A 22,661-nucleotide genomic window follows, 5' to 3' on the forward strand; every position below is an offset into this window, starting at 1 on the left:
GAAAAAGAAGTAACTTTTACTGGAAAGACTTTTCGTTAAATTCTAAGGTTTGATTTCTATGTGTGTTATTTTTGTTGAACTGCTACTATAAGACCACCAGTTTCAGGCATTTTTCTGCTCTTAATGGACGTAGACACTTCAAAGAAAAAATTGAATGACTAAATCGTATGTTAAGAATAATGTAGTAAAGCTTCAATAAGCAGTGACGTAGAGGAAATACTTCCTCAGGGTGTCAGTTCCAAGATTTCAAATATGAAGTGGTATCAACTTCGAATTCTTTGGTAGTATCTTTGAAAAAGACAAAGCTTTTACTAGAAATACTTTTCCTTAAATTCTATAGTTTGACAACTACGTGAGTTATTTGTTATTGAATTGAAAGTGCTGAACAACAGTTTTATTGTGCAGTGACTCCAAAAGAACACAAGATAACACATTCTACCACATAGTACTTTGCTGAAATTCCTTTCAAACATTTAGCATCAAACGTTGCGACATATCTCGTGCACGTATCAACAAACGAAACAATATAACAAGACAGTAGCTACCTGGCTTAAATATCCGGGGTCGGAACCAATTTATAACAGAAAAACGGTCTTTGATTTAAGTCAAACTACGTATGAAAAATATCGGATTTAAAGTGGCACCAACAAATAAATAAATACAAATTTCAAACTTATGAATTCACTGCCAATCTCCCGCGCTACAGAACTTATTAATAGAAATCACTTTTCAGAACTCACTACATAAATAATTGTTCAAGAATATTGCAAATAAATAAGTAATAATAAATAATAAATAAATAACATGAACTGCAAGTAGTGAACATTCTCACCAAAATATAGTACTTGAACCAAAATAAGGGTCTCACAATAAATGTTGAAATGATCGCCCAGCACCTGCGATGCCCATGCGAATGCGAACCGGAACATTGTAGACTGCTCTTACCCCTAAATTTGCACTTAATCCATTGCAGATATTACGAATCCTCTTCATAATGTCCTCTCTTGTAGTAGAACGCCCTTGGTAAACCAACTTCTTGAAACTTCCCTGAAGGAAAACGCCGAGGAAGTCAGATCCGGAGAACGAACTGGTTGAAAATTCGGCCTCTTCTTCCGATCCACCTGTTTGGGAATAAACCAGCAAAACTTTGCCTGGCAAGTCTTGGAAAATGAGCGTGCTAACCGTCTTGTTATAGCCACATCATTTCACGAGTTGCTAGTGGGATGTCTTCCAACAGCCCAGAAAGAACATATGAAAAAAGAATAGCGTACTCTACCCACGCTAAAATGCTTTCGTAGAAACAGGTAAACTACTTTGGCCTCCCATTATACAATACCAGGCATTTAGACTCAGATATATTGACTGTCAACTTCACGTTCTTGCTCGACCTGTAGTGAGCGTTGGGTATTATGTTAACATCTCTTTTCTCTTGAAGGTCAACTCATTCACCCAGATTATTTTCAGGTGAAAGTGGGTTTATAGCGCACCTCCACCGACGAAAGCTCAGAAAGTAATAAAAATCTTGTACTCGTAGATCTTGATGCAGATGAATATAGTAAGAATGTGGTGAACGCAAACAAAAACTTTGAAAACATGATCAGACTTGCATCAGCAATCATAAAGCTTGTAGTGACACGGCAAGACATCAGGGAGATGTAAGGGGGCATTGCTCCCCTTTTTTAAGGTGGGGAGTTAAATGGCGCCTAACGTTGTGCACACATTAGTTCCTACCTGAGGAATTTTCCAAAAGTACAAAATCTAGCAATTTAAGCATGGGAAGATTCGTTCGCATTCTTAGGGGAAAATGAGTACCCCCGGAAATTTTAACACATTGAACTTCCTCTTGATAAAAAGATGTAAAATTGTTCCAAACTAAGCCTGAAATATTTATTTGGAAGTTGAAAGTTATTGTTAAATCTAAGATTCTGACAGAAATGCTTAAATTATGAAGTAAACAAATGAAAATAGAAATCACAACATTTCACATATTTGGTATATTAGCTGGTAGGCTATCAGGGGACACATAAGATATTTGAAAAAACATTACATTCTATACTGAGAGGGAACAATAAGAATATCTACCCACGAAGGTGGCAGAGGTAACAAGCGTAATGGATATTTGTTGATTTTATTGGGGTACAGTCAATGAGCGCAGCCATTGCACTAGACCAGCCTTTATTAAAAGTTTCACCACAAATTCTGTATTTAGTTGTGCTTTCCTGGTAGTCTGGTCGTATTTTTGTTCTCGTTTTGGTTCATTATCTTCTTGAGAACTTTCTGTGGTAGTTCGTGTTCTGAAGTAACTTTTCTCTCAATTTGTATCTTGTATGTTGAATATATGAATATCGCACTTTCTCTAGTTCTCCTGGTCCGTGACGCTAAATGTCTCTTGCGATTTTTCGACAATGATGATAACTCTTCACTAATGAAGCGCTCCTTACTAGTTGATGGACGAGAAGATTCTGATTCCTCTGGCATATATGGAGAACGGGGATCCACTTAAATCGACGAACAAATAGTTGCCCCCTTTTCCTAAACCGCTGCCATAGTCGGGTAGAACATCATCCATCAGTCTCCTACTCATTCTCTGATTCGGAAATATGAATAGAGGCGGCAGAAACTGACCAGTAGCATTCATGCGGAACATTCATGTTATATTCCGACGTCTTTGGCACGATTTAAGCTTGCCCAAACCTCGTTTCTCCTTTTTACATAAGATCAACACTTTGGTATTAACGTAAACACACGATACACCAGTTTCAACCGTGTTCAATATTCGTGATGGTGGAAAAGAATATTGCTAAGTGAGTGTGCACTAATTTGTATAGAACTTTGCAGCTTCTGCCTTATTGCAATAAATTCGGAAGCCACTTCATTAACTCGTAGCAAAGGTTTTTCACAGCACTCTAACTTTATTTGTTGAACCTATGATTGATATTTAGTTCTTCAGCTAAGCAAAACTAGCTTCAGCTATTCTCTCCGTGATAATGGCATTAAGAGATCAGCTAACTGTCTCGCATAAAGTTTGAGCTCTTTTTCATACATATTAGGGAAAATATGTTCAAATCTCCTTAATTTACTTGCCGCATGTAATTTGATTCCTTACTTTCGCTGCGACAGTCTGTCTTGCAGTGAACTATTTGAGACGCAAACTTTGTTTGATGTGTGATGTGTCTAAGTGCATTACGGGCTGGGAAAAGTATCTGGGATGGATTTGGTGTGATAGTAGCAATCAACAACAAATAACACATGTAGAAGCCAAACCGTAATATTTAACGAAAAGTGTTTCCTGTAAAAGTTGTTTCTTTTTGTAAATAATACTTCGAAGGAAATTGAAATTGATACCACATTGTATTTGAAATTTTGGAGTTGACTCCCCGCGGAAGTATCAACACTACGTCAATCGATATGGAAGCACCATTAACTCATTCGTCACGTACAATTTTGTAATTCAATGTTTTTGTTTGGTGTGTCTAAGTGAAGTAGTAACCGAGAAAATGCCTGGGACGGGTTGTCTGTAAGTAGCAACTCAACAACAAATAACACACATAGAAACCAAACTTTAGAATTTAATGAAAAATTTTCCCTGTAAAAGTTGTTTCTTTTTCAATAATATTTTCAAAGAAATTAAAATTAATAACATTTTAAATTTGAAATTTTGGAGTTGATCCTTCGTGGATCCTTCGTGCACATTTCTAGAGGTAAGACTACTTCAGTTACAGTAATTATCGTATTTTTAATCCAGTGCCCTATTGCATACTGACCCGCCTGAAATAGCTGTAAGCCTTTAATTAAAAGTTAGTAAACGAATGTTTTTGCATTAACCCTTCAGAAGTCACGTCCTTGTTTCATAAGTGAGAGGTCGCGCACGGTCTTTTGAACCATACTGCTAAAGCTACACTTAAATGAAAAAAAAATATTGAAAATACTATTTATATTACCTTAACATTATATTTAAATGCATTCGAAGTTTATTAAATGCTTTACTTTGCTTTCATACAAGAAAAATAACAAAAAAACGCAGTAATTACACTTTCCAATATCATGTGAAGATAACCACCATTTCTATCATTTGTATGGATGCAGAAATGAAATACAGTACTTATGAAACGTTTGTATGCGAGTATTGTATTAATTTTCTTTAGTATGCTGCACACGTAAATGACCAATACTATCATTGATAATGGGTGTGATGGGGATAATGGGGATAATAGATCATTGATAATGGGGATAATTGACATATCAAGATTTTTCAAAACAGTATTATTTTTCCATAATGCGAGAGGTCGCGCACGGTCAAAAAGACCAGTTGGTGAACAAATGCTTAGTGACGAGGATCTTATTAGAACAAAATGAAAACAATAAATTTTTATATGTAGGGTACGAGTTCACATGAAGGTATAGAGAGGGCGCAGTGACTTGTAATATATGAAAGATAATTCTTCGCCACGGTCTTTAAGACCGTGACGCGACCTCTGAAGGGCTAGTAACAATTTAATTCAAAAAATATAAAAAAAGTAATTTTAAAAGCTTTGCCAATTGAATAAATGTATAATGTATGTACTAGTATGCACAAGGAATACACAAATGCTTAATGCATATTAAATGACAATAAGTTAAGATTCTTACGTATTTCCGACAATTATGAAAAGAATTATGTATATTCACATTGATGTTAAAGCTACAAAGAACAGTGTTTGTAGATAATGTGACATAAAGTTAACATTAATTATATATAATAGGTTATTCTTTGTGCATATAACGTACTCTAAGGTATGTCGGCTCACTGTATTTATTTTGTTAGATATGATAACCTTGTTGAATAAAATGTAATCTGATATTATTTACCCTAAAATTAGAAACAAGTATATTTCAAATGCATTTGTTAGAAACATATATAAAATGAATTATCACTACTGATATTAGGATTGTTTTCTCCTAAAAAATATCGTCAAAAATAATAAGCGTTATTACTTTAAAAGGTTACTCAACTGCTTCTGATTGCTTGTTTCTACTACGACTACCACATTAAGTTTCTAAGCAATACACTACTATTGGGAATATTTTATTCACAAGAACTTATTCATTGACATTGAGAGTATTAGGAACATTCTATTACTACTACTACTAACTATGCTTCAAAATTCTCAACTACAACTTACTTCAAAAGTACTGTCTCACTTGATAATTCTACTAGTTTACCGTATTTCTGTATCTGAGGTCGTTTGTTTAGCTGATGATCAATTAAATGAAATATAAGCTTTCTTGTTTTACTTACCTAAAGTTAAGACCATTAATGTTTGCAATAATACCTCACTCAACTAATTTTTATTCTCACTTCGAAACTCCCTTGCAGAAGGTAAGAATTGCACCTTTTGGTTCAGTTTTATAGAATACTAGCCTCGCGCACCAAAATAGAGAAATATGACGCCACTTATAACAACATTGGGTTGTTTATTTACTTGAATACTTCTGACGTTCGTCTGAGGCTGTGTTGGGATCAAAGTTGCGATCATGTACCAAATTGTATATATCGCACGACGAAGTATACTTGCTCTTCATTACATTTCTTTTCCACTTTCTTTCATCGTTTTATGTTCAACAGCTTTGTTCCTGGACTTATAACAAACGTATATCTCGAGTGTGACTACTCGAAGAAGGATAAGAATCTGAAATTCTTCTGCTATTTTCGCATTCACTGTTACCCGCACTATCACCAATGGATACGTATATTCTATCGCCAATTAAGTCGCCACTGTTTTGACAGCTACAATTACTAGAGGACGACTTTGAATTATACGATGAAGAACTGGAATTTTCAGACGAAGAAAGGTTAATATTAGACCTTGATCTTGAACTCGTTATACTTTCTCATTCCTATTATGACTATCATTGCTTTTAATGAACATTGTGTTAAATACCATATTAACTATAAAAAAATAAGTAAAACAAACTACTTGTAATCCAGAATTTAAGTAGAAAGAAAGTAAGAGAAATACAATAGCAATTTTGATACCATCGAAGGATAAGGAAGAATGATCAAACTCAAGGCTTGTTCCGCGTGGTCTCTATGTTCACGAGATATTTTAGAAACTGCGTCCTGTAAGAAAGGTAAATAAGAGTAAACATGAAAAAGAAGAAATATTCCGGTAATGACCATCTTTTGAAAATTCACCAGATATCTACTATCATAACTGATGTAGGGATTGTAGTTTACATATCATTATTTCCTAAAGAACGTTCCAAAGAATTTACATCTGTAAGTTCATTTTCCACAGCAATTATATCAGTTCCTAGTTGCATCAATCCGGCACCGGAATTAGAACAACCTTCATTCAGTAGTAACCAAACTAACTTGAGAACCTTATTCCCTCTGGAGAACATAATAGGAACTGTATAATAAAAACAATAGCTTGTATATAAGTTACAAGATATGCAATTGTCGCAACACAAAATTCAAGAATAGGAAAACTATCAACAATACTCACACAAAAGGCAATACAGTTAAGAAATTCTTAAAAATAAATTAAGTATATACAGCACGAATGTCATAATTACAAATATTCTACACCGCTAATCACGAAACGATAATATACTATTAGTAATAACGTCATCAACGGAAATGTCATAAATCTATATATAATAATTTGCTGCAAGAACGACCTAATGTGAAATAAATGTGAAATAAAACTACTATAAAGCATTCATATTATTTCAGAAATAAAGTTCGTACTCGAAATCATGCAGTCTTACTGGTGAAAGTAGAAATGGATTAAACTGGTCACCAATAGGACGTAGTAGGGCACATTTTCAATAGCAATTAATGTACATCCGGTACAAATGAACCCTCGCAACATATGCACGTCTTGCAATGAAAGCAGCTGACAAAAACTGCAAACACAATAACTACACATCTGCTTTCTGTCAGTCAGTTTTGAAATTTTAGACGTCTTGTTCTAGCACAAGAAAATAGAAGCATAAATGGCCTTTTCCTTTCCACTAACTCTATAAGGGTTAGGTTTGAGTTATGTCACTGTTGCAGCAAATGAGCAATATATAATCATTTAATGGTTTATATAATTTCTAAAACACTCTATACTCTTTTGTTTTAAAAAAATAAACATGTAATATTAATTGAATTCTGAATTCCGAAATAAATAACAAATGAAATGTAAAATAAAGGCAATAATATTACAACTACGTCTTTGAACATTTTTAGATATTGCCACCTTTCATTTATGTGTAAGAGACAATATTTTTATCTGACACATTTTGGAGGCTACTGAAAAAATGATGAATGATAAGTTTGTTAAGTCTTCCAAGCTAAATAAAATATTTATATTAAAAAATCAGTGGTCGTGCAATTAACAGTTTAGAATATAAAACATTAAATCCATTTATTATGTGTTCCACCGTGTTGGTTTCAGTGGGAAAGAATCACTAAAATCTTTTCTGTGGTTAGTCACATGTATTTTCCCGTAATATAAAATAACAATTACTATGCCTTTCAAATATCTGACTAACAAATCATTATTCTTTTTTCGTACTCATATAAAATAAATACCAGACGCGTGTATATGAACTTATATTGTAATTTTGTTCAGTTCTCCGGGATACAATCCATAATATTGTACTCGTCTATTATGTGTATTTTTAATAGGAAGAAAAGTGGCCAGTAATGTGCAAATCAATCAATAGATATTTTTCAAGTAACCAAACTTTTAACGGCAAATATTTGTTTACTACTGAAAACAAACATATGTGTACTAAAGGATTATTTAATTTGAGTAATGTGAACTGATGCTCAATTATGTGAAGATTGAAGAAGCGTTATCCCTTGGTTTTTGTTTTCGGCTGTAATCCAGTTTAGTTCTAGAAATTTCCTAGAATAGTGCATGGTGACTACGAATACACTGTGCAACCACTGCCCAATACTACTGTAATTTCGAACACGCGCATGCACACTCAATTTACGCAAGGAGCTATATTACATTAAAATGTAACAATACTGCAAATAGAGAAGTTACGAAGGGCAGTTACGAGTAGAACTAATATAATACAGTTCTACTCAATGTCGGAAACATAGTTTACAAGTTCCTCATGTATGCGTTTCCAGACATGGGTTGATGTTGAAATTTCTTGTTTCGTAGAAAGGATAAAAGTGCATGTAGAAATTGTTTCAGTTTGCAAATATATTCCTAACTACAAATTTAAGTAAACCAATACCCTACTCCCCTCATATGTGCCAACTGTGCTGACGTAATTTGTTTTGTAAGTTATCAACTCAACAATTCAAGAAAATACAATTATGATGCATATATCTAAAGATTTTTTATTGTTAATTATCTCTAATAAATTTCATTTCAGCAAATCGCGAGATGTCTTTAACACCACGTTGAGAGCTAATGTTATAGAGATAAGTTTTGGCTTACTTATGCCTGAGTCAGACAACCTGAAGGTAAGAAGAAGAATATACTAAAAATGAGAGTTAAACTTCAAAATATAATAATATTTTGTAAATATATTGCGCATTTAGTGTGCAAATCAGTCAGGTGGAATTTTGGTCGTTTTGAACACTTCATATAAGATTTGTATCTTTTAAAAGAGTAAAAGATTCATTTCCAGATGAGTTGAAAAATTCGTTTAATTAAAAACAGTATTAATTTTTCCATGAGCATAAATGTACACGCTTTATTTATCTTCTCACAACTTTGGTCATTCTATGTAAATTGCATGCAATTCAATGCCCCATATATCAACTTTATTTTCATCTAAAAACAGAGGAGCTCAGAAAGCAAAACAGGAGTTAAGTATCTTAAGTTCACTATAATCAACATTTAAATCATTCTACTTAGCAATTATTTTTAATTAGTAATATGAATTTAGAATATTGATAATATGGACAATCAAGAGAAGTTTCATTACTGTCTTCTGAATTTCTGTTTCTTCGATACTTTTTAACACATTTTATCTCAATAGTGAATGCCCTATCTTACTCAGGTTGTAGAATATATTGTAATGTAGAAACCTTCAAAAATTAAGCTATTTCTTTTAAGGTGGATCACCACCCGGAAGTCAGTACATATTTTAGCTCATTTCCTTAACTACTGTGCAATGAAACGTTATAGATTATAAATATTGTACTATAAGATAGAGTACTGTTTCAGCTACAGCACAAGATACTGATTCATTTGGTTCTCTCTCCTGATATCGAAAAATTTCACAAATAAAAGAAAATATTTAATTCGTTTTACAATGAGCACACAAGATGGCACTTGCATTAAGATCTTACAAGAAGTGCTCTGTTTTACAAAATGTTTATTTGTATGTGTAAAGTATTTTAAGGTAACAATCTTATCACGAAATAGATATATTGTTTGACTGTTTTTCGTGTTATGTTTCATATTTTAGTGAAATATTAATTTACATTTAAGGAAATAGATTTTGAGACGAAACTTACGCAGAAAGCCATAATGCGTTGTTGCTAAATTTGCACGTTTACTGTAGTAGTCACAATAAGAACATTCCTGGATTCTAGCATTGCAGTTCGAGAAGCGTAATCGCGGTAAGGGCCGAAAACTAAGTTCTCCAGTAAGTATCTAAGCAGAATTGTATGATTACTCCCATTATTATCTGGCATCAGTAAACACTCGACACTACCTGGCAATGCCGCACTATTCAAGCAACATTTAGCATAGCACTTAGAACACCTAGTGATCCACCTTATTATTATTGCCATTACTAAGATTATTTATTTACTATATCTAACCAATACATGGTATTTGGAGGGTTCAGTTCACATATACAGTCAGCGATTGTAAAAAGTGGAGGTTGGATACATAAGAAATTATAGCTTTTTCCAGTAGCAGAATAGTTTCACTGTATGTCTGATAGTTGGACAACCAACATGACAGCAAATACATGCCCGAAAACATAACATGCCAGGATATTCCTCCATTTGGAGGAAAAAGTATTACTATCTGAGAGCATCACTTAGAGAAATAACCACGAGATAAATCTGCAGAAATTCCATTCACTTTAAGATCAAAGAGATAGGAATTAAAACAAAGGAAACGAAAAGAATAATACGCATCATGTAGAGACCGAAAAAGTATGGAAAGCTAAACAAAATGAGAAAAGAAGGAAAGAGGGAAAGGAAATAGCAAAAGACATGGGAATAAATTAAATTTTAACACTTAAGGATAAACAATCTCCGTCTTTCCCCCTACCCCCTGTATTGTCTTGTTTTTCTCCCTTCATAGGATAAATCTCGAACACAGAATCCTGAGAACGACAGTCACACACGGTACCCACTTATCTACACAGGCTCTATCAAGTGTGTTTATAATTCAACCATTACACGCGCTGTCATCAAGCGTGTTAAATCAGCCATTGACGGTGAGTTACTCCAGTTACACTTGAAGTTAGAATTTCATTTACGGCCTTTAGCTATCTACGGCAACAGGCCCCATGTTTTCATTAAAAGCGTTTGTGCTGTAGACTAACATCAAGAATAAATTAATCTATTATGAATTAATCTCTTGGGTGCACCAACACACACACATACATCGTATATACGTATATAGAGATAATCGGATTGATTAAGGATTAAATGAGTTATTTCGTAAATTTACGAAACGGGTCTTGAAGGACAGTAATGACATCTCGTAGCGTTGTTACGTAACACACGTAATATAAATAAAGCTTCAAAGCCAAAAGTTATAAGTTCTGCCGTGGCTAAGTCGGTAGAACGTCTGTTTCTTGAGTGGAGCAACTCGGGTTCAAATCTCGGCTGGTTAATTTGGTTTTTCTTTTTCTCAAAATACATTCCTATATGTTTGTATTTGTCAATAATAATTGCTTTATTGCATTTTTTGTAGATTAACTTAAATTAGTGAGCTTAAGTAAAGTCAGAAAGGTTAAGATAAATATATGACTGCTTTATACGTGTGTGCAGTACAGAGATGGAGTGAGTCAGTGGGTCAATTGCGTCAAGATTTGTAAGTGGGTCATGGGTCAATGGGATGTGACTCCATTCACTTTAAGATCAAAGAGATAGGAATTAATGCAAAGGAAACGAAAAGAATAATACGCATCATGCAGAGACCGAAAAAGTATGGAAAACTAAACAAAATGAGAAAAGAAGGAAAGAGGGAAAGGAAAGAGCAAAAGACATGGGAATAAATTAAATTTTAACACTTATTAATAAACAATCTCCGTCTTTCCCCCTACCCCCTGTATTGTCTTGTTTTTTCTCCATTCATAGGATAAATCTCTTTCAGTATCAAATGTGAACATCATTTATATTGTTTAATTCCATGAAAAAAAACGCAACTCAGTCTAGGCTGAGACTCGAACACAAAATCCTGGGAACGACAGTTACACACGGTACCCACTTATCTACATAGGCTCTATCAAATGTGTTTATAATTCAACCATTACACGCGCTGTCATCAAGCGTGTTAAATCAGCTATTGACGGTGAGTTACCCCAGATACACTTGAAGTTTGAATTTTATTTACGCCTTTAACCATCTACTGCAACAGGCCCCATGTTTTCATTAAAAGCATTTGTTCTGTCGATTAAAATCAACAATAAATTAATCTATTATGAATTAATAATCTCTTGGCTGCACCAACACAGACACAAACAACACACAGACACACATACATCGTATATATATATATATGTGTTGTGTATATATATATATATATATAATCATATAATCGGATTGATTAAGGATTAAATGAGCTATCTCGTAAATTTACGTAACGGGTCTTGAAGGAAGTCCTCGCAAATAATGACATCTCGTACGGTTGTTACGTAACACACGCACTATAAATAAAGCTTCAAAACCGTACGTTACAAGTTGTGGTGTGGGCAAGTCGGTAAGGTGTTTTCTTCTTGAGTGGGCAGTGCGGGTTCGAGTTTCGAGTACACCGATTACTTTTTCTCTCAAAATACATTTCTATATTTTATATATATTATTAATAATCGTTTTTTTTTTTTTTGCATTTTTTGTAAATTATCTTAAATAAATTGAGGTTAAGTAAAGTCAGGAAGGTTAAAACACATATATATGATTGCTTTCTCGTATGTGCAGTCGAGAGATGGAGGGGGTCGCTGCGACTCACCACCCACCGGGACCCACTGTGACCCACCGATCCACTATGACTTAACAACGCATTACGACCCACCGACCCATTTTGCTCAGTGGATTACAGACAGCTTCCAAACACTAGTGAATTTGTCTACGTCTTACTTTCAAGCCATGCTTTTTGTTCTTTTTTCATTTTTTTCTATTGAAAAAAGTGCTTCAGGCAATTTTAGATATTGATATTTGCAATTGTAATAATAGCAATAGGACTTATTAGTTAGCTTTGAGACGCAGCCTGTGACTTTTTAGAAAAGCTAACTACTGGGAAAAAATGTTTGAATCATGTGTAATATATGAATTATTATCTAAAAAATTGAAATGAAAATGAAATGAAATCTTTAAGTTTAACATCCCACGATTATCCCGGCGAGGCTGAAGGAGGCGGTGATAATGAGAAATGAATGAAATGGTGGAATGAAGAAAGTGGGAGGAAACGGGAGTACCCCGAGAAAACCCACGAGCACGGTGTTTGTCCACCCATATATTTGTGTGTGAGGGGTAATACATTATGCAGGGTGCGAAATCCCGGGGGGGCGGGAGGGATTTCCCCCCACCAAAAATTTTATACTTGCGTTTCCCCCCCACCAAAATATGTAAGGGGGGACACCTTAATTTGAAAATATAAGTAGGTCTATAATGAAAATTTTTAAACAAACAATAAATTTGAATGCATGCCTGTTTTTCAAAAACGTAGTTTAGTTGTAAAGATATCAGGTTTTTAACTTTGTCGGCTGTTTCGTTGTGACGAGATGGAGACCTTTATTCTCTAGGGTACCAGTTGCGTGCAAAATTGGCAAAATTTCTTAAACAGTTGACGAACCTACAAACAGGTTTGCGGATAAGCACTTGCTTTTATATGTAACATATGTGGACGAAGAAAATAACCATTGTTGTTGTTTTTATAAATTAGTGCCTGTAGAAAATTCCGATGCAAAATTCCTTGAAGAGAAAATTATTCACGCGTTTTCCGAATATGATATATTTTTAATCTTAAAGAAAAGCTTGTTAGATTTGGTTCTGACGGGGATGTAGTGTTTACTGGGAGAAACAAAGTGTTGCTGCCCAAATTAGAAGAAATGTCGACCAGTGCCTAATTAGCGTACACTACATGGCACATCAAATGGATCTTGTATCTGAAAGAGTTTTTTATGTTGTGAATGCTATTCACAACTTTGAATATTTGTTAGGCGAACTTCATACAGCTGCAAAACTTAAAAGTATCTCGACAGTCACAGATGCCGCAGGAATGCTAAAAATCAGAAGATTGTTTCACATACGTGGAATTTCAAATGTGGAGCATGTATTATTTGCAGTCTTTACATATTTTTCTTGTATAATGCAATTCCTACTTTTGGGGTATAAAAATGCTGACCATTTCAACAGAAATAGTTTTAAACTGAGTGGTATTTACAAAAAAAAAAAAATCTGTTGGAGAAAAAGAACATTCTATTGCTCGGTTTTCTTCTGAATATTGCGTCCATTCTGTCTAATATTAGTAAAACGATGCAAAAGGAACCAGTTTCGTACAATGAAATAGAGCAAGAATTGAATCTTTAATCCAAGCTCTGAGAGAAATGCGTATGAAGGATGATGTCTACCAAAGTCTTTGTATTAGTGCACTGCAGACAAGCGTCTGATACAGGGAGTGATGATAGTGAGTTTGATCAAATAAGGGGGCAGGTAATCCAGGATTTAGTAGAAGACGTGGAAAAAAGGTTTCCTTCTAATGATGTCCTAAAGTGCTTTTGAGTGTTTGAAAATAAAGATCGTAATAACATGAGTGGTTTATACGGTAACATAGACTTATATAAAGAAGCTGTTTGGATTAAATCCTGATACTGCAGTGTTAGAATGGCTTGGTTTGATTTAGTTTAACGTCCCACGATTATGCCTGCTAGGCTAAAGGGGACGTGGACCTACTGATTATAATGGAATCCGACCACTTTGGTCGTTCAACTGTATACCACCGGGAATCGAACCAGGACCACGTTAACCGAAGTCAAGCGTGCTAGCCACTAGACCAAACGGGGGTTCTACAGTGTCAGAATGGAGAGAGTACAAGTCAAGTTCTAAGTCGGTAAATGATTTTCAAGTTCTTAAAGACTTAACGCGGAAAGTTCGTACTGTGCCATTATCAACTGCTGCCTGTGAACGTGGATTCAGTGTTGTTCATATTAAAAGTTTCGAAAGAACCCGTATGTTGGCGAGTACCTTTCAATCTTTATAACAATTAAACTCAGTGGACCTCCTTTAAAATTATGGGATGCTGTTACTGCTGTTCATACGTGGGCTTCTTCTGGCCGTCACATGTTCAACTCTCGTTACACACGGAAAGAAAGTGAAGTTTAATCTTACATTTTTTCTCTAAGGTAAGATACGTTATTGCAAACTATATTTTAGGTCTATAAATACAGTAACACAATCATTCATTACTCGTATTATTGTGGCTCTCTCCGCTGGTCTACGGGCTAGCATTCGCGCACCAACTTCGGTGCACGGAGTCCCGGGTTCGATTCCACATTGAACAGCCTTACAAAAATTTGAACGATTCCACCTTGAACTGTAAGTCCACATCTCATAGCTTCGCTGCTGAAAAGGGACACTAAATTTAAATAAGCAAATCAATCGTATTGTTGTATTTGTGCTTTCATTTTCTAAGGTTTAACGTCCTACGAATATTCAGTAAAACTAAGGAAGACGGTCATGATGAGATAGATAATAATGGTGGATTAAGATAGTGGAAGGAGGCGGGAGGACCCCGAGAAAACCCACACACAATTGTTTGTATACCACAAGCAGAATTTGGCGCGAGCTAGGATCCAGCCAGGGATTCCACGCACCTGAGGTGAGCGCTCAACCACTGAGGCAGCACGGTTTTTTGTTGTCTATCAAGTATTTGTATTAAAATCATATCTGTTATTTATAATAATATATTCTTGCTAATAACACAATATAAATACATAGTATTATTTAGACTTACATAAGTGACCGGATATCTGAGCGACCAAACTGAAACACTAAATACTTAGCAAAGAAAGGGGAATTTCATAAATAATAAAAACTATGCTCTGACTCTACTGCTCATGGGGATCTATGGCTGGCCAGGTAAAGCGCTTCAAGTTAGTAGTTCTAATGTTTGGTTAGGACATCGGTTCTCAGGGACTATTATTTCTGGCTTATAGATCTCTACCGCATTTTCGTGAATGCAGTCTTCAATACGATGGTAAACACAAGGGTACTGTGGTCCCACGGGACTCTAACCCTGGACCATACGCACCGACGTGTATATTAAACGCAGTAGATATGTTATCAATTTTCGTTAAATGAATAAATAACATTAAAGCATTTTTAAATAATAATGTCGACTAGTTTGAATATTTATTATTATTATTATTATTATTATTATTATTATTATTATTATTATTATTATTATTACTAGTAATAATAATAATAATAATAATAATAATAATAATAATAATAATAATAATAATACATTAAAATTTCAACTTTTTGGAGGCTCCACGAAGCATTAGTATGGATCGCTGAACTTCTTCCCCCCCACCATTTTCAAATGATTTCGCACCCTGCATTATTGTCTTATTTTGAATTATTTTACCTTCAAACTCTACGTCCTGTTGCCTAATTTTATCCACCCAATATGAATGATCTGCTTCGCACACTGGGTTCTTTTATATCAGATTACTTTGAGGCAGTGTCCAAACAGTGGGCAATATGTTGTTATAATTCTAAGAACATACCGTAATGCCATTGATACCAGGTGAAGTTAAAGAAAATTTTTTAAATGGGATTACAATTTCGATTCCGTTCTGTTTATGACGTTAATGTATTAGGACGATACACTTACTGTCATTTGCTACTTTTATGTGATATACGTAGCAGACAGTTTTCCTTACATGTGTCTCAAAAATATTTTTTGATTTTGTTTGTGCTACAATGCAGTTTGTTTAAAGTAAAGCGGTTTATAAATGAAAAGTAAGAAAAAGTTTAAGAAAAATACAGAACTGTTTCATTATTATATTATTATTATTATTATTATTATTCATAATAATAATAATAATAATAATAATAATTCGTGTTTTACCCCATCCGAAAAGAAAACTTGAATACGTGCCTGCACTGAATGATAGACGTATGAGTCATGGTGTAGACGGGCGTGCTAGGCGATAGAGTCCAGAGCATCAAAAACAGACACAACCTGCAGTTCTTCTTGCCGATTGATCCTACTTTTTACCTGCAATGATATGTCGGATAATACGGTATGTGGAATAAATACGGAAACGGTCTTACTCGTCCCTCTGCCTCCCCCCCCAATGTTGAAGACAGATTTGCGCCGCTGGTTTGAGGCTCCTCGACCCTGAACTTTTTTTTAACATTCTGAAACATCGAAATTTGTTTTAAAGGCACGAATACACGAATATATATTGCTCATAGATACGTCGAAAACGAAGACATTAATGTCAAGTAATGTTAACACGACAAGTGAAGTTCGATGTGACTGCACTGGCCCCAGACGATACTGATTGTTGTTAGGAGCGAGTAAGGCGGCACGTTTACAGGGTGGCAAACAACTGAAAATAAAAGCTCCTACGAAGTAAAATGCCAAACTGAATTGAAACAGGCCTTCCTGAACGTGTTCAAGATTTCAATACCAACTCACTATTTTTTTTAAATAGTATTCCGTACAACCTACCTTACTCTCTAAAACCGCGAGTCAAGTCAGATAGACATGTCTACTGCGATACTGGAGTTAGTAATTGCACACGACAATCATAATAGTAAAGGCGGTCTTAAGACAGGTTTAAAATGGCGGCGTGATTTTCCTAAATTTCACTAATCGTTTCCAAGTCCTAACACACTTATATTAGATATGATAATAGCCATATAAGAATGTTTTGACAGTGAAAGTGTAAAAAAAAATGGAACTTGATGGGTATTCCAATTACGACCGTATTTACTATTATGACTTGACGCTAGTAATAGCGATGCTATGATTGGATCCAGAGATAATAACAAAAGCGCGATGAAAGAAAATGTTTTGGCCGTCGCGTCGCCAGGTCGTGTAGTGGCTTAAAAAATAAAACTACAGAAAGGGTACTGAAAGGAATAGGGAAATGTGCTTCTTAGTTGACTATTGAAAAAGTAATTAAATCATGGTATATGTCGTGAGAGTAACTTTGTGTTCAGTGTTCAGCAACATTTTTTTTATCTCTATAATGTTTTAAGTGTTTTTTTCTGTCTGATGAGTTAGCCAATTAGGTAAGACGCTCGACTTCTAACTGGCTAATCCATGTTCAAATCTCCCTGCAGCTAACCTTTTTTTCTTCCACTACCGAAATCAACACCGTGTGTTGTGTTGATTTAACACAAAAAGTGGTAGTCACGTTGGGTCACCGCATTGTCTTGAACATGGGCGGAGTTGGATTGCCTGCTGGGGGGACAGACCTTTTGGTCGGTCTCGACCTGTGGAATACTTCCTAGACGAGTGTGGAATTAATATGAATAACTCATTTTTTGTCTAAAAGTTGGGGGGACAATACCCTCCATCCCCCCATAGCTCCGCCAATGGTGTTGAATCAACACAGATTTTTTTTACTGTGCAGGACATACGTTGTAAAAAGTAAGGTTAAGGACACATACAAAAGTCATCCAGGGCAGGGGTTCGAATTCACAAATACGTGAAGAAACTTCATTTCCTCAGTCAAAATTAAATGTGTTGTAAGGCAACTTTAATATTGGCAATAAAATGCGATGGAACCAAAACTTAAATTCAATTATAAATGTCGGACTCAAATTACTGTAAAAAATTAAGGAGTGATCACTAGAAACAACCGAAAAATTAAACATGAAGAAATAATTTAATAAAAATCAGCTAACAAGGCTATCACACTTAACTTTATTTAAAAAAAAACGCAGAGCAAACGTAAAGGTTTCAATGTTCTAAAACCTTAATGTGTCATCCGAGTAACATCGGATACGTTACGTTTGCTGTGTGTGTGCTTTAAATTCAAAAACTGTGTTTGCAATTTCGAGACAGGAGACGAGACGAGACATTTCAATAGACGTCTCGTCTCGTCTCGAAAACGAGACGAGACAATTAGTCTGCCTTGTCTTGTCCCAAAGAGTTCTGTCTCGTCTCGTTTACGAGACGAGACGAGACACGAAAAATAGCTAATTTGAACCACTTCTGGCTTGAATATGGAGTTAACGGATGAGATGGGACCTATTCTTTGGATGCAGAATCAATGGCAGAAAATCACTTCCCGATATCACTTCTATCTTTGCTCTGGTATCTGTCACACACACGGATGAAACCACTCTCTGAGACTTCCTACTTTTATGCACGGCACAGTTTGGACGTTAAAAACTTGTCTAGTTCCATAAATATTATTAACACTAACATATCAATGATACTCTTGTGTATAATTCAAAAAGTTAACCGTGAAATTTATGCCGGATTGGAAGCAGTTGTGGGAAGGCCTCTTGCTACATCAAATTTGTGGGTGTTCAGGTAAAACCAATATAATCTTAGTATTTTACATCGGGTTAATAATGAATAGGTCGTTTCTACTGTATATCAACTTCACGGACAAAAGCGACTCGTGGCTTAATGAAAATCCATTTGTTGGTTCTTCAAGGTCAATACATCAACAAAATAGCTGTACTAGCAGTACACGCGACCAATTACTTCGACAGAAGAGGCAAACGCACGTGTTTATGTATAAAAGACTAATTGCCTCAGGCACTTACTAGAAGGTTTGACTGCGTGGAAGCAACATAGCAATGTTCTATGACAAAGAACGCTGTGCTATGTAAAAACGAAAAAATGCTCTGGGTTGTGTTATCTGTTGTTGTGTATGAAATACGAGTTTATTTGTGTGTCTGTCTGTGTGCGGCCTGGGAATCAGACGAGTTGACCGAAAGTTACTAAACTTTGGTCACGGATACTTTATCCAGGCTCCAGACCAGAACGAAGCGTTTTTTTCAATTCGAACCAGTTTCTCAGGGGAAGGGAGCGTTTACCGAGACATGTAAAAACATTAGAAAATGACCGGTTTTTGTGTTGAATTTATAGTTAGCGCCGTCGCTGAGAATAATGGTGACACTTTCATTAGCGATGACTTTGAAAATAGGCTACCATTGTATGCGGGTCTGTGTCACCCTGGGGGTGGGGTACCGAAATATATAAAAAAATATTCCAAAATGAGCAATATTAGTGTCAAATCCTTAGTTTTCACGGTCGCTGAGATGAATGTTGATTCTTCCAGAGGCGTTGACTTTCAAATACAGGTCAATCGCCTGCGGGCGAGAGGCGTTCTTTTAAATTTCGAACCAGGGGGTCACAGAGGGCGTTTACCAGGATATGTAAAAGTATTAGAAAATGACCGATATCTTTTCGTTTCGTTGTTCAGTTTGTTTGCATAGATATTTTATCTCTCCCATGCGAAAAGTGTGTATTTTAGCTAGTTATTGATAAATGCAAGAAATAAATTATTAGTAATATACAGGGTGGCCCAAAAATAAGTTTACAGTGCCGTACTGATCAGTTCATTGCATTTTATATAATTTCTTATTGTTATCCATCAGATAGACTTAGTTTCTTTACTATTTGTTCTTAATGTGTTTTACTTACATCTTAAGCTCGGAAGAGCCGAAGCAAATAAACTCATAAACTAGAATGTTATACTTGATCAATGAAGAGGTGTATGCCTACTTTTGGACTACGTGAATAGATAGGAGTGTATTTTGAAAGAAAGAAACGAAAGTGTAAGCATACATAACCGTATTTCACTTTATATAATCTATTCTAAACCACGGTCATTAATCTAAGATAATGTAAAAAAATGCAAGAAAGTAATTAATAATAATAAATATGAGCATATCAAAATATATTTTGAAAGGAAAAGGGTCCCCTGGTAGAACTTATTTACTCCAGTTCTCGAAGCGTTAATCAGAGTTGGAGTGGGTCAAGTAGGTCAACAGCATCTGACCCACTGCGACCCACCACCCACTATGACCCACTCTGAACCTTTGTGACCAACTCCGACCCGCCAAAACCCATCGTCATCAACTCTGACCCATGATCCACGCTCTCTTTAAAACTAAATAAAGTTTACAATTGTAATAAAACAAGGCTATGAAATTATCACTAATCGGAGTTTGAATTTCCACGGTTCAACGCTCAAGCACCGCTCTGTTACAATACGGGTGGATTTGATCTTTACAATATATAATGATAAAGTGTTTGTCATGGGCCAAATTGCGATGAATTTAACTTTAATTATCATATATAATTATTTCTTTGTTGACTTACAGACATTTTCAGTGGAAAATAGGATGAAATTTGAAAGTCTCAAATCAAGGTAAAGTAGACCAAAGTAAAGAGAAGTCTAAAATTGTCCATATAATTAAGCATCCCGTACAAATTTAAAATTCCCACGCAATTAAGCTTGCAGTACAAATTTTATGTAAATTTTCCTCACAACTTTATGACGTGATATCCTTATGCTGTAACGCTCCATACATAAACACAAGTTTCAGCAGTTATTATAATAAAAAGCAGTAGATGTGAAACGCATAAAACTGTAGTTTTTATTTCTCAATAATTGCTTTTCAATTTGTTTCTGAAGTAATATTGATCGTTTTCGATTATTTTTAGAAAGCAACCCTATATATAGAAAATGCTCCCTCCCAATAAAAGAGTTTTAAAAATGATATTGAGATCAGGGCCTAACTATGTATATACCAAATGTCATTTCAGTTGACTTTGCAATTTGATAATGACGATCACACACACATAGTTATATTCAATGTTTTATATAATTATTCGTACATTATAGGTAATTCACTTTTTTTCTCCAGTAGTTAGCTCCTCTAAAAACTCGCAAGATGTTTTTGAAAAGTCAAGAAGTAAGTCCTATTGCTATTATTACAATTCCAAATATGGTCAATTGCCTGAAGTTCTGCAAGAGTGCCTGAAATTCTTTCTTCAATAGAGACAAATGAAAAAAGAAGAAAAAGGGAGGCCTTGAAAGTAAAAGGTAGACAAATTCACCAGTGCTCAGAAGAAACTGTCTACAATGCACTGAGCAGAATGGGTTCGTAAGTCAGAGTGGATCAGTGGGTCAGTATGGATCAGAATGGGTAGTTGGGTCAGAGTGAGTCACGGTGGGTTCTATATCGCAGTGAGTCACATCCTGTTGACCCATGACCCACTTACAAGTCTTGACGCAATTAACCCACTGACTCACTCCATCTCTGGACTGCACACACGTATAAAGCAGTCATATATTTAACTTAACCTTCCTGACTTTACTTAAGCTCACTAATTTAAGTTAATCTACAAAAAATGCAATAAAGCAATTATTATTGACAAATACAAACATATAGGAATGTATTTTGAGAAAAAGAAAAATCAAAATGAACCAGCCGAGATTTGAACCCGCGTTGCTCCACTCAAGAAACAGACGTTCTACCGACTTAGCTACGGCAGAGCTTGTAACTTTTGGCTTTGAAGCTTTATTTATATTACGTGTGTTACGTAACAACGCTACGAGATGTCATTACTGTCCTTCAAGACCCGTTCCGTAAATTTACGAAATAACTCATTTAATCCTTAATCAATCCGATTATCTCTATATACGTATATACGATGTATGTGTGTGTGTTGGTGCACCCAAGAGATTAATTCATAATAGATTAATTTATTCTTGATGTTAATCTACAGCACAAATGCTTTTAATGAAAACATGGGGCCTGTTGCCGTAGATAGCTGAAGGCCGTAAATGAAATTCTAACTTCAAGTGTAACTGGAGTAACTCACCGTCAATGGCTGATTTAACACGCTTGATGACAGCGCGTGTAATGGTTGAATTATAAACACACTTGATAGAGCCTATGTAGATAAGTGGGTACCGTGTGTGACTGTCGTTCTCAGGATTCTGTGTTCGAGTCTCAACCTAGACTGACTTGCATTTTTTTTCAAGGAAATAAACAATATAAATGATGTTCGCATTTGATACTGAAAGAGATTTATCCTATGAAGAGAGAAAAACAAGACAATACAGGGGGTAGGGGGAAAGACGGAGATTGTTTATCCTTAAGTGTTAAAATTTAATTTATTCCCATGTCTTTTGCTATTTCCTTTCCCTCTTTCCTTCTTTTCTCATTTTGTTTAGCTTTCCATACTTTTTCGGTCTCTACATGATGCGTATTATTCTTTTCGTTTCCTTTGTTTTAATTCCTATCTCTTTGATCTTAAAGTGAATGGAATTTCTGCAGATTTATCTCGTGGTTGTTTCTCTAAGTGATGCTCTCAGATAGTAATACTTTTTCCTCCAAATGGAGGAATATCCTGGCATGTTATGTTTTCGGGCATGTATTTGCTGTCATGTTGGTTGTCCAACTATCAGACATACTGTGAAACTATTCTGCTACTGGAAAAAGCTATCATTTCTTATGTATCCAACCTCCACTTTTTACAGTC

Source organism: Thermobia domestica, chromosome 7 (assembly GCF_964235325.1).
Source record: "Thermobia domestica chromosome 7, izTheDome1.hap1.1, whole genome shotgun sequence".
Classification (NCBI taxonomy): domain Eukaryota; kingdom Metazoa; phylum Arthropoda; class Insecta; order Zygentoma; family Lepismatidae; genus Thermobia; species Thermobia domestica.